The sequence below is a fragment of the Ochlerotatus camptorhynchus genome, unplaced genomic scaffold (assembly GCF_037179485.1).
Source record: "Ochlerotatus camptorhynchus isolate MF236.1 unplaced genomic scaffold, CSIRO-AGI_Acam_v1.1 ptg000105l, whole genome shotgun sequence".
NCBI lineage: Eukaryota > Metazoa > Arthropoda > Insecta > Diptera > Culicidae > Ochlerotatus > Ochlerotatus camptorhynchus.
In genome coordinates, this window is record NW_027040595.1 from 2671258 (window position 1) to 2685231 (window position 13974).

The 13974-nt window shown below is 37.2% G+C and overlaps 1 protein-coding gene across 3 annotated transcripts in view; it reads right to left on the reverse strand.

Moving 5' to 3' along the window:
* Nucleotides 1–13737, reverse strand: part of LOC135699301 (sodium- and chloride-dependent neutral and basic amino acid transporter B(0+)-like) — a 377984-nt gene extending 364247 nt beyond the window's left edge. For 2 of the 3 annotated variants that reach the window (XM_065219538.1, XM_065219540.1), the window contains exon 1: nt 13347–13737. The gene's annotated coding sequence lies outside the window, so the exon portion shown is untranslated. Of the gene's footprint in view, nt 1–1159; nt 1428–13346 lie in introns of those variants that run through there. The other variant, XM_065219539.1, reaches the window with a different exon arrangement.
* Nucleotides 13738–13974: the final 237 nt, after the last annotated feature.

The window sequence follows — 13974 nt, forward strand, 5'->3', positions numbered from 1 at the left end:
CTCATACTCACGCAAACTAACTATACCATCTGGTAAAGCAAACATCCTCTACCAGATGCTACTGTTGGTTTGCTCAAGGCTCATTCACTTAATCCGCGAGAAATCAAAGTTTATAGTCATTGTTTACATTTGACACTTGGGCCCATATCACATGTTGATCAAGATTTTATGTTTGGCTGTAAAACTCAAGAATCTAAAACATTGGCCAGTTATAACTATAGATACTATAGATTCCATAGATAAGCGGAGGCGAAGTAGAGTGTAGCCAAATGAACTGTCAGTTAGTGTAGGCAAACGAGCATGACGTCAGCATGGTATTTTTGCGAGGATAGTATTGTAATATTATGGGCACAAAACGCTTTCCACACACCACATTTCGATTTATTTCGCATAAGAAATATTATGCAAACCGCTCCTCGATTCATTGTTGCAAATATTTGCTTTGCACTACATTTTGAACTTTTGTGGCTGTAACAAAACAAAACTGCACAACGAAGAGCTCTACACGGTTAGAAAAAAGTACCCAAAATTAAGTTCTTTTCACTCATCTCGGCACTATAGTGCAGGAACCCAAAAGTAGGTAAAGCGGGTCAAAGTAATTTTCATTTACTTGTGTGCAGTTCGTATGGAATTTTCCACTGGCTTTTTAACCAAAAGTAAGTTAGTTGTACCCAACAGTAGGTAAATATGATTATACTCAACGTTGGGTTCCCACACTTTACTACCCCTGTTGGGTGGTTTTGTTCCTCCGTTTTTGACAACATTAGTAGGAGAAAAGGAGACAAACTAGTCAATAGTAGGTAAAAGTGAACTGGCCGTTGGGTACTTTTTTCTTACCGTGTATGATGGAATGACAATTTTTCAAGGATGCCAGTAAGATCATTTATTTTTCATGGTTGCCAAAAAAAAACTTTTCGTGCCTTCGCTTATCTCTGAAAACTATAGTATCTATTACTGTAACATGTTATAAGCATACCTTGATGACATTTTTTCCGATAATTATTATAACATGTTAGGCATTAAGAAGATCATAAAATAAATTTCCACATCAAATACAGCGCTTAATTCAAATGTCCCCAATCGATGAGCCACAGAGAGAGTTAATATATAATTGCCTCGAGGCAGTTTGCTACATAATTAAACTAATTGGTGTACTTACCGTTTCGAGTAGCAATCGGCAACCGGCATTCACATTCGACTTAATTCGCTAGCGAGTTTCCCAATCAGCAATCCAAGAGAATACTCAGAATACCACACTTTGCCTTCGTCTGTCTTGTGAATCCATCGAGTGTATTCATCAGAAACTATTGGGTCTTGAAGTGTATCACGTTCCAATCAGTACGAAACTTGGCTTCGATTTGAAGTGCCACACATCGACCACATCTCATTCAAAGTTCAATAAATTACTCCGATATTGCGATGATGTTGATGATGATGATGTTGATGATGATGATGATGGCGACGATGGCGGCGGCGGCGGCACCCGATCAAGTGTGTGTATCAGGTCGTATGATACCGATGCCAATATAGTTGCTGCGTATATTTGTTGTTCTTGCGTTGTTGATTCAGATTGGAACTATATGAGCAAACAAAGCTGCAACCACTTGAAATCAAATTCTAAACACACTTGTTTTTTTTTCTCTTCACAATACTCCACCGACGTTGTCGCGACGTCGATGTGTGCTACTATATTTTATATAACACGGCAGCTTTTTTCCCACCTCCAACTCAGGCACAGCACGCGTCTCATCACCGAGGGCGATATTTAGTGTATGGTAAAGTAGTTACTATAGTAGTAAAGCAACCTCACAACCTGAACAATTATTTTATCATCATACGAACGCTTGCACTGCACTAGTCGGTAGATGCCCTGTTCTTTTAATCTAACATTAATTTTCGTTCGCATTTGTTATTAATTTCAGATTGTTCGTTTACACGTTTTCGTTTTAGGGCAGTTCCTCCGTTCTTTTGAGCACACATGTATTTTTTTTTTCTCAAACATTTCTTCGGCACGCCAACCACTTCAACTATCCATCCATTTATCTCTATAACTATAGGTTTCACACAAACATTTTGCAGTGGAAAGTTGAACAATACCATCCCAGCTATTCAACCTATTCAACCAACATTTGCCAGAGCTCTCCAGTTGTAGGTTGGTATTAGATTTTTCCCAACTTTCAGCTCGTCAGCTACCCGTCCTCACTCTCTCGTGTTTGTGTGCCATATCTCGAATGACCAGGCAAATAAACTATGTTCTATTTAAGCTCGCATTTTGTAATGATTTTTCCAGAACGTTTCAAACAATGCAAAATCGTTGCACCATGCACCCCCTCGACGATAGCAACTAGCTATTTTCATGTTCCATTAGTTTAGTTTTTTTTCGGATTAAATTTCGAATGTGTATGCATTGCACCCACACGGTGCACCAAACAACGACGACGATGACGGCGATGCAACATCTAATGGCGTGAGACAGATTATGGGAAATAAGTTTTTTAAACCCTTCTCGTTCGGAGAGCAGTGCCCACCGCGAGTGTGGTAATGTCCTCGGGAGATTAGTTACAGTTTTCAGTTTGGATGCACAAATGAGGTGGGTTCGTTGTTGTGATGTAAAGTGTATATTTTGGTGGAGCTTATGGCTGTAATGACTGTTAAATGACTGTATTTTGTTTGCCTGTTGGCGACAGGGCTGATGACGATAAGCGGCAAAGAGCTTGGAATGAATGCTTTTCCATGTTTTGTTTTGCTAAGAGGATAACACTAACCATTGTATTTTTGTTTTCTGTTTTGTCAAATTGTCCAATCGCGGGTCTCCCTTATCTCAGTCGGTAAAGGCACAGCTACTAAGCAAGACCATGCTGGAGGTGGCTGGGTTCATTTTCCGGTCTGGTCTAGGAATTTTTCGGGTTGGAAAATGTCTCGACTTCCCTGGGTATAGAAGTATGATTGTACTTGTCACACAATTATACTAATACAGGGCTGGTAGTGGGTATGCGATGTAATAGTAGTGACTTTAGTGACTAAAATTATGAAAATAGTGACCAAATAGTGACCTTTAAACAATTAAAAAGTGACCAATAGTGACATTTATTGATCGGAAAGATATTGTTCAGCTATTCCGATATTTTTCATGCTTTTTAAAAATAAAACAAATGATTTAAAGATCACATCAATTTGTTGTAAAAAAAAATAAGTATGAATTGAATAAGCAAAAGCACGGTCCAATTCTAACCTCCATTTCCTCACAACCTCCTTGTTATTAAATCGCGAAATTGAGGCACAGAGAAAAATGTTCAAAGTACTGATTTTAGACAATTTTAGGATAGCAATTTTTGAGGATCTAGGACATGTATGAAGCGATGCATTTAACAACATGAAGAACTGCAGTCCAGAATTAAATGTATATAGATCTAATTTAGCCATTAGTATATTAATAAAAGATCCCTCTCTTCTATGTAGTCGCTATATTACTAACTGGTCATCTTTTCAATTTGCTGTATTCCTTCCAAGAATAGAATCTTCTGTAACACCTCAAACATAGAAAAAGAATCATAACTCTGGGATCTAGACAGCTTTTCTAGATCGCAGTTTAAGAAAAAATCTCATTATTATGACCGAGATGGAATGATCCCGGACAAAATTGAATGCGTCTAGGACTTAAAATCTCGATAGTGAAAAATAGAGATTTAGGAAAACATTTTAGAGTTCTTTCATTTTTTTTCTAAGACCTGGACCTGGATTTTTTTGTATTACCGGAATATAAGTATGGAAAATACAATACAATTTAATGGACTTAAAAAGGAACTCAAGAGCCTGTGACATGGTTTATTTTTCTCGATGTTTGGACAAATACTAAAGCTACCGAAGGGTTACAGATTATTCAAATTTCTGGCTTTTGAACAAATGTTGAGAGCTTGAAAATTTTCCTAGACCATTTTTTTACATGGAACCAACGGGAAAGGTAATTTTTACCTGAAAATTCAGGTAACCTCTTCCAAATAGGAATTCAAGAGGGTTCACGTGCCGCACATCATCATCATCGAAAGAAGTCATTGTATACAAAAGCTGTTACGCCCTAATTCCCAGCTCTATCTTGAATTTTTTGTCGTATTCGTAATTCAAAGATGGCCATAGCAGAAAGTGCACTTTCGTCGTTGTTGGGCGAGTTGGAATTACCAGGATTCTTCATGTTTTCAAGTATAAGTTTTATATTTTTTATAAATTAACACCCATTTATAAATTAAAAATGAAATTGCAGAATACGGGAATTGATTATTCGAGGTGCTAAGAATCAACAATTGACGACCTATAAGGGTGTTACTATACGATTAATGTACTTCGAGATCATCAGTGCCAATTATTAAATAATTTAAATTAGTGTGTTTTTTCCTAGAATGCAATCATTTAATGACACAAATAAATCGAAATATATATCTATAGTATATCACCAGTTTACTTTATCATTACAACAAAATCTAGTAACTTTTACTTGCCAATTCCCGTACCGTAACTTTTAAGTGATACCAATTTGAGGATCATCGGAAAGCCCGAACAAATTTTCGTGTAAATCAATTGATTTCTATGTGAGAATATCTACGTGCCTTTTCAGGTGCATTTTAAGTAACTTTTTTTTGCAGTGTAGGTTTGGATAACTTTCAAGATCTCAATGTAAAATAGCCAGAATATTAAATTTAGAACATTTTTCGAAATCTCTGAACATTTATGTCATTTTTCAAGATAAAAAAAAATGCCAAATACAAGATAAAAAAAAAATCATTCCCAGGTATTTTCAGCACACAGATTGGTAAAAGAAGCTTTTATCTAGCATCTGATAAAACAAACATAGCAAAAAACGGCTATGTGCTCAAGCTTTTAACGAAAGAGAAAGTCGACGAAGAGAATCGATCAATGTTACTTAGGACCTAATGCAATGTTCAGCTTGATATGTTCGCAACTCTTCTTGTCAGATTTTACTTTGGGTTTTTAAAGTCAAATTCTTGACTCTCAACATTGGTCGTAAAAAGTGACTTTAGTGACTAAATTTGAAGGAATAGTGACTTTAGTGACTTTTTGGTGAAAAAAGTGACTTTTTAGTGACTGACTTGAAAATAGTGACCTAGTCACTAAAAAGTGACCTGCTACCAGCCCTGTACTAATGCAAAAATTGTACAGGCATCGAAAGCTCTCAATTAGTAGCTGTGGACGTACTTCTAGAACACTAAGTTGAGAGCACGCAATAAGCTATTATGTGATAAGCAATAAACTTGATATGCAAAGAAGAAGAAGAAGAAGAAAGAACCATAGATACATTTTATTCTGTTGGATCTTAGTTTGAAACTATGCCTAACAAAACTAATGTTTCGTGCTTTCTAAAAGACCGAATAGATTATGGAATCCATTCAATTTGCACTTACAGGTCTCCAACTCTCACAGGATTATCTTCTTTTGAAATTTAGCTTGAAATTATGTGACATCAAATCTGAAACTTTCGAAGTTTAAAAAATATATAAAGCTTTTAGGGTGATGGCCAATGATATATGGGGTGAGCCTAGATGTGTTAGGAGTTGAATACGCTTAGAATATCTCAATGGTCACCTTCAGAGGCTTTAACGGACTGAACTGCAAAAGGTTGCGTGAATGCTAGAGATTAGGACTGTGCAAAACATAGGTGAATCATTATCGCGATATAAGGGCTGTTCAAGTTATAAAACGGACATCAACAATTATCTGTAACTTTTTTCATTTTTCATTGTAAGTATATGATTGTTTATTCAGGATATATATAGATTATGATCCTAACAAAAACATACACCTCATCATTTTTTGAATTACTTTCAATTATGTGTTCAAACTAGAGTAAACACACTATAGTCTTTTTGCTATTTTTTTTTTTAATTATTTCAAAGTTTCACTCATGGAATACTGAAAAAGAAGAGTTTTACTTTTGCATTGAAAAAATTTGGTGGGGTTGTGTACGAGACACGACCGCATGGTTGACGTAGACTACGTTAAGCTGTAAAGTGAAATTCTAGTGCATTTTTCAAGATATTTAAAATTTAAAATACAGTAGAAGTAACCTAAGATTTCGCTCCAATGTACATATTTTGGATTTCCTACTTAGTAAAACTTGGTTAAATTCAGGACCTCATAAAAATGCAAATACATATTCTATTACATTTGATTCCTAAATTACAATCAGATATGAAGGTAAAAAAAACCAGGTGCACAATTTTGCACCAATGTTATGCAACATTTCGTAGCTGACCGGGAATATCTCGATTAGCCATAAATCCCTCCAATAAGTTCTCGGTACATCCAGGGTTGCTTCCACTCACTTGCTATAAAAAAATATTTTTCGGAATTATGCAATCATTAGATGTTATCATGGTATGTTGTACTTTTAAGTAACAGGAAGAGGGTGTAAAGTATGTGTTTGACTCATAAAACCTGTCAATTTCGCTTTCAGAGCGTCACAATCAGCGATCTTATGATTTGTGAGCGTTCACTCTGAGTGAGCGCTCACGAGTAGTGAAATCGCTGATTGTGACGCACTGAAAGCAATATTGACAGATTTTATGTGTCAAACATATACTTCATGACCTCTTCTTATAACTAACAAGTATTAATTAGTATTATACTATTTCATGATTTCATAATTCCGAAAAACATCAAGTGACTGGAAGTAACCCTGACATCTTTTTTAAAAATTTTGTTTGCGTTTTGTAGACGCACATGCATCATTTGGCATAAGAACACGGAGCGTTTCTGTGGTGGGAATAAAATTGACTTCCATATCCATCACAGATTACAAATTCAACAGTGAGCATACATAAGAGCGTAAACGCGATGATCGATTCCCTCTTTTGTTAATAACTCACTTGGATTAACATATCTCGGTGCGTTTGCTGTTGATTTTGATAGTCAATACAACCTGTTACAGGTCACAGAACTACATTAAACAAATATTCAAGCTGAACATTACATTAGGTCCTAAGTTTAACATTGATCGATTCTCTTCGTCGACTTTCTCTTTCGTTAATAACTTTGGTACATAACCATTTCTTATTGTGTTTGTCGTATTAGATGCTAGATAAAAGTTGGGAATGTCTTTACATGGCCGAGGGGATACTAGGAGAAAGTCGCCGAAGAGAATCTGTCAATGTTACTTAGGACCTAATACAATGTTCAGCTTGAATTGTTTCGCTTAGCTGTAGCAATGTAGAAAGAAAATCGATGAAGAGAATCGATTATTGCAAGTAGGCCCTTTTCAACGCTCACTGTCAAATTTCAGTACCTAGCACGAAAAAAAAGTTGACGGTACCTCTCTTTATGCTAAGAGATAAGCATTGTAAGTCCCTCCTACGTGAAGAATGATGCAATCGAACGGCTTGCTATGCCTCGCATAATTTTCCAAGTAGGATGGACTTTCATAGCTAATCTAAAAGCATAAATAGAGGTACCGTCTAAAAATTTCAGTGCTTGGTACAGAAATCTGTAATCTGTGCAGGGAAATCCCCACCACAGAAACACCCCGTTTTCTTATGCAAAATAATGGATGTGCGTTCACAAAACGCACGAAATTTCAAGCTAAATTTTCTGATCGCGAAATATTCACTATCAATACCGAAATTTTGCATAAATGTCCAACCCGTGTTTTGTGTTCTTTTTTTTTAGCATTCTGAAGAACCTCTACCTGAATAGGAACATTGTTGAAACATAGCACTGATTTTCACTGTTGCCCAATGCTTAGGGAGCTTTCATAAATAACGTAGTAGTTGCACTTTTTTTTATAACTTTTCAGATTCAAGCAGCACGATGTGCAACCAAATGGTACTCGATTATGACGACTGGGTTTGGGGAGGACGTTTATTTCATGAAAACATTGATAAAATTATCACTTTTTTTGTACATTTTTCTACAGTATTTTATGGAAAATTGGAAAAGTGTTTATTGTAGCAGATTTTGAGAGTTATTTCCTATCGATTGGTGTATTTGGATTTTGATTTCATCTATAAATGAAAAAGTTATAAGCGTTCAAAACCTTACACCTTTACGTGACGTTCGCAGTTTTAGATTTTAGATTTACCCCCAGTACCTTCCCGTAAGACGTAGTCTACGTCAAAATAACAGTGACAAGCCCTTTACTTTTTTTCATCCGTATTTTTGATCGTGTGATCTCAAATTGCAACCAAATTAAGTGCAACTTGTTTAAAAAAATCAGAAAAAAAATCTAATAAAAATATGATGCTGTTGAATATTATGTTCTCGTCCTAAATGAGGACAAAATTAAAAAAATATCATGAATAACAGAATTGACTGTATTGTAAAGCATGGATATTTTTGAACTATTTTAGCTGTAATGAGTAACCGCGATGAGTGAGTACTCGTCGGTAAAGCTAATCGCTAATTGTGACACTCTGGAAGCGAATTTGAAATAGTATGTGCAGGGCTGTTACAAGATTTTCCAAATTTGATCCGCGAAATCAAAAGAAATCCGTGACTTCAAATACTAATCCGCTACAAAAAAAAAATGTTTTCAGTGCTTAAAAATACCAGTTGTACACTATACTACATTGCATTTCAAGCTTATAGCTTATAGCATATTATATTTTAGCCTGCCCTCAACTTAGTGTTCTTTGAAGTACCTTCACATTTTAATTGAAAGCTTTCTATGCCTGTACCATCCTATGCCCAAGGAAGTAGAGAAATTTTCCCACCCGAAAAATTAATAGACCGGACGGGAATCGAACTCAGTCGCCTCCAGCATAGGCTTGCTTTGTAGCTGCGCCTTTACCGACTGAGCTAATGGAGTATCGCTTGTGACCTTTGAAAAAATAAAATAAAAAATAACAATGTATCATCTTCAGTTATTTATGTATAGTATAAATTCTGAGTAATTAGTGAACATAATAAAACACCCTTACATTATGAGATTCTATTGAATAAAACCGGCCTAGATTTGATGAAACATTATTAAAAAAATAATAATGCATTTTCATTTGAAATGCAAATTTTCTTGAAAATTAACCTTTGCGTCTCTGACGTACTTTGCTGTGCTAATTGTTGTAGTTAATTTGACTATAGTTTTCACAATTTTTGATCGATTCAAACCAAACACCCTGAACATAATCGAGAAATTACCAGAGTTTCATAAGTCACACCTGTTGGTCACGTCGCGGTTCTGTATTTGCACGGATATTCCTCCAATCCAATGGAGAGACATTTTCATGATATTTATTTTATTTCTAATATGAACCTTTTCGTTGTCACATCATAACCGAATCGTATATATGTGACTTTGTGGATCATGCACGACTTATTACTATGTATACTGGAAATTATATGGGGGAGAGGTAGCTCATCGATTCTTCCGGTTCGCCTCCTAGCATCGTGCTATAAGGTACCAGGCGATAACCAGGGTAGTGATCGATAGCTCGATGACGTCATTTCGTTGGCGTCTGCAATGGGAAATTCTCATAGCATGCGTTGACGATGGGACGTTGTCGAGTTGTTGAATAGCAACTATCGTGGTAACTCACCGGATACCTGTCGATCTGCCAAATTTGGAAAGACGTCTGCATTGAATTGTCTCATATAATAATATTCCGCCCACTATATCACAAGAAATTGCGAGTAGCTGAGTGGAATGGAGATAAGTTAAGCATTGGGTACAGGACCAAGTCTCCCCTGGGTGGTGCCAAAAGATGAGCGCAATAGAATCATCAAGTTGCCATAAGGCACGGAATGAGACTATTGCATGGCTGGGTAGTCAAAGTCTTCCATTCGTTAGTCATTTCAGGTGGATTAGAACAGGTTTACTGCCGCTATTCGCATAACAGTCCCATGTCCTATGGATTTCATATCTACATGGGACTGTTATGCGAATAGCGTTAGTTTAGGTGGGCGTTGGCCAGATTTGGATTTTTCAGATGTAATCCTGGATAGGACCCTGTCATTAAACGTCGCGTGAAAGTGGAACTTAATCAAGGCCTAAGTACTTTTTCGTAGTTTTTAGTTTTCGGATTTGAAAGATCGTCGGTTACAGGGGCCTGCTTACTGAGCAGAAAAACGCGGTCCCAGGTCCTTACATATCAGAGATTTATGGTAAAATCGCTTGTGTATCGTGTATTTTGCGAAACTCGTTGATGTCGTTGGTTCCGGGTTTGAATGGATACACAAATTTGAGCAACGGTATTATGTGATATGAGGGGCTCGGTGGCCTTAGAGCAACCGTTTTTGCTTACTGAGCAGAACATCATGAGTCTAATCTCAGGCCCATCCACATTCAAGATTCGTCAATCGTTTTATTTGTTAATATGACTACATGGTAATAACAGCAACTCGGTGATTAAAAAGGTGCTCGTCTGCCTAGTGGCAAACGTTTTTGCTTACTGAGCAGAAGACCGTGGGTTTAGTCCCAAGCTCCTTCGCGTTATATGATCGTTAGGAAATCAATTCAGCTTATCGTTTACCAAAACGAACCCTGCTGCAAACCCAACCCTCTTATCCAACATCCCAGTGATTCCTCGTGGAAGTGCAGAGGTGTTCTCGGCTTCCATCAAAGCAAGTGTCATGTCAACACAATCCTTCCCATTCCTTTCTTGACCTGTGTTCGGGCGCGGCCGGCGCTGGTATTGCCTAATTTAAGATCACCAGTTTTTACACATTGAGGATGATTGCTAGTCCCAAGCATCGTCTATTGGTTCTCTGTGTAATTACAGCTGATCTGGCAGTAACAGAGTAGCAACCGTGGGCGGTCAATCAAGCTCAAGCTCAAGCTGTATACTGGAAATTATAGGTTTTCCAAATCGTCCAGGACATCAGTTGATTTGTTCTACTAGATCAACCAAGACTGCAATAATGTCTGTAGTATCGAAAAATGTCCAATCAGATTGAAAGTGTCTATGTGGATCATGCATGATCTATTTCCGAGTAATCCAGATGTTGTAGGTTCTTAAAAATCGTCCTGGAGTTCACATAATTCAATCTACTAGATCAACCGAGATTGGGACAATGTCTTTAATATCGAAATATTTCCAGATAGATGTACAGTGTCTATGTGGATCATGCATGAACTATTGCCATGTATATCAGATGTTTTAAGTACTCCAAATCGTTTTGGAGTTCAGATAATTTAATCTACTAGATCAACCATGACTGGGATAAATTCTGTAGTATCGAAATATGTCCAAACAGGTTCATATTGTCTATATGGATAATGTTTAATTATTTCCACGTAAACCAGATGATCTAGGTTCTCCAAATTGTCCTGTAGTTCAGATGTTTTGTTTTACTAGATCAACAAAGACTGGGAGGATATCTGTAGTATCGAAATATCGATATGGAAATCCTAGAACATTTGGCATACACATTTGAATAAGTTTTGGGTGATCTAGTAGAAAAATAATCTGATCTTCAGAATGATTTCGGAACCTATAACATCTTGTATACGTAGCAATAGGAGATTTTCGCGACTGAAAGTTCAAATCCGCAAATGGTCGAATTTTAGTAAAAATGTGAATGACCTAAACCCACCTAAACAAACAATTTATGCAAAGCTTCATTCAATTCGAAGAAGGTCGAGTTTTATAGATTCGTAATTTGGCTCATCTTTCCAATTTTGCAAAATAGTTAAATTTGAGAGTGATCAAAGCAAACTTCAAATAGCGTAGCGAAAGCTGGTAGCGAAAGCTGGTAGCGATTCATGCCACCAACAAGGATCATCAGGTCAGCATCATTTGTTCTGTTAACCTTGCATAGCCCGAAGCACGCACCAAACATCAAAGACAAATTCGCTAACAATTTTGAAAAGTCAGTGCACCGATGCGTCGCCCGGTTGATGTTGTTGATGAGTGCTTTATGTGTGTTTTCAAATTGAACTACACACTTAGAAATCATTACCGACTTCGGTAATTTTTTACCGAACATTCGGTAAAACTTTGACCCTCATTTCAAAAGCTGTTTCACAAAATTTTAATTTCAAAATACTGTTAGCCTGGTTTAAATAATCAAGTATTTTCATTGCAGGGAAGTTTTCCTTGTTTTGAAACTTTATAACTAATGAATTAAAATGCCTGATTTTTACCGAACAGTTCAGCTGTTGAAAGCTTGGTAAAAATGACCGAAGTCGGTAAGAATTTCTAAGCGTGTACTCTGTAAGCATCAGGCTTGGAAATGCTCATTACAGCTAAAATGCTACTTTTCAAAATTATGAAACTATGAGATATTATTATAATAATGTTTATATGTAAGATCTAAGAATATGAGGTAAAGTTTGTGTAGGTATAAAACCTGAAGGTCTGTAATCATTTCTAAGCGTGTAAGATGAAGAAAGTAGGCCGATATTAATCCATGCACCTGTAATGTTTTCATCTGTCAATCGTAAGTTTTGGAATTGCTTATAGTGGCAATTTTTAACGAAATGGTAAGCGCGTATGTTGACACAGGCATTTTGTTAAATATTGCTGTTGTTGCAATATGACATCTACGTATGCGAATTTGTTTTCAAATTTGGTATACATCGTTCAACGCATTTTTACACAATCGATGGAATGACTTATGTGCAGCTGTTGCAATGCAAAATTCAACAAGTTTGCATCGTCTCATTTTTCACGACTCTTCCTTACTTGAAGTCTGTTAGGATCCACTACGCCCTACGGAAAATACCAAGCACCATCTTCCTTCAAATCCACTTTCCCTAAGGATCAACAATCCTTTGTTCCGCTGTGATGATGCAAACTAATAATTCTCTTACATGCACCCGAAAGTGAAACAAAATAGAACAGTGTAATTAACATACACTCAATTGGCGGAGAGCACAGCTCTGAAAACAAAAGGTTGACGACAATAACGTTTAAATCTTTTGTGTAAAACGCACAGTCGAGCCTCACACCAGCATGAACGCTGGCAGACGATGACAACACAACGAGCAGACCCACCACGCGGATGTAGCCACACGATGCGAATAAGACGAGACGAGCTTCCACAGATTCCGCACATAAAATGATATGTTTTTCCTCAATTCTTCTTTTAGCTCGCGCTTCTGCTGCCTTCTATTGTACACAGTTAATCATTGCTGTTGCATTTTTATTCTTTACACACACCTAAACGGCGATTTAAAAAAAAAAAAACGTAGATACAAACGAAAGCGAATGGGAGATAATTTCCATTTCCATATTCACGAGCCACCGTCGACGTTGTGTGTTGTAGGATTGTTGCTTGGTTAGTTGGTTGGTGGTTTGCTTGCACAACTGATAATAACGTGTTTCATATTTTTTTTTCTTCTGACTAAATAACTTCTCTCAAACAGACTCTAGGCATAGAATGAATTGTGTAAATACACTCACACTTGATAAACACACACGGTTAGCACGTTGCAATCTCACACTGGGCTAGCGAAAAGGACCGAGGATGAAACGGGAAAACCACACTAAATCTCGATCTCGATTTTTTTCAAACGGTCGCTTTTCACTCTCTTTCAGGTAAATCCACACGGGTGATGTTAAGTTATTGAAGAGTAACTTTTCACAAAACACTGGGATCGAGAAAACGGACGCGCACACGATACCGACACTATGTATGTTTCATGCAACACTCGTCTTCACAGAAGCATGTGAAGAGACTGTATAGTAATAGTGAACAGCCCGCGCGAATTTTCACATCCAACCAGGTGGATACAAACTATGTATGCAGAGAGCCCTTTTACACACGTCGCGATGACCCACGTCCAACGAGAAGCACGACTGAAGTAGTACTGAAGCACATGCGTTCGACACAAATCGAGCAGTCCAAGTCTCTTTCGTAAGCGGCTGCTACCTGTTCAGTTGGAGCGAGGTAGGCGGCAGCACACGCGAAGATGATGATTGCAGTGAACACCAATATGGAAGACGGAAACATTTTCGCTCTGAGTAAAAGCTCGAAAGCTAACGTACTCGACTGAAGAAGACTCTCGCTCTCGTTTGGAATCGAATGAAT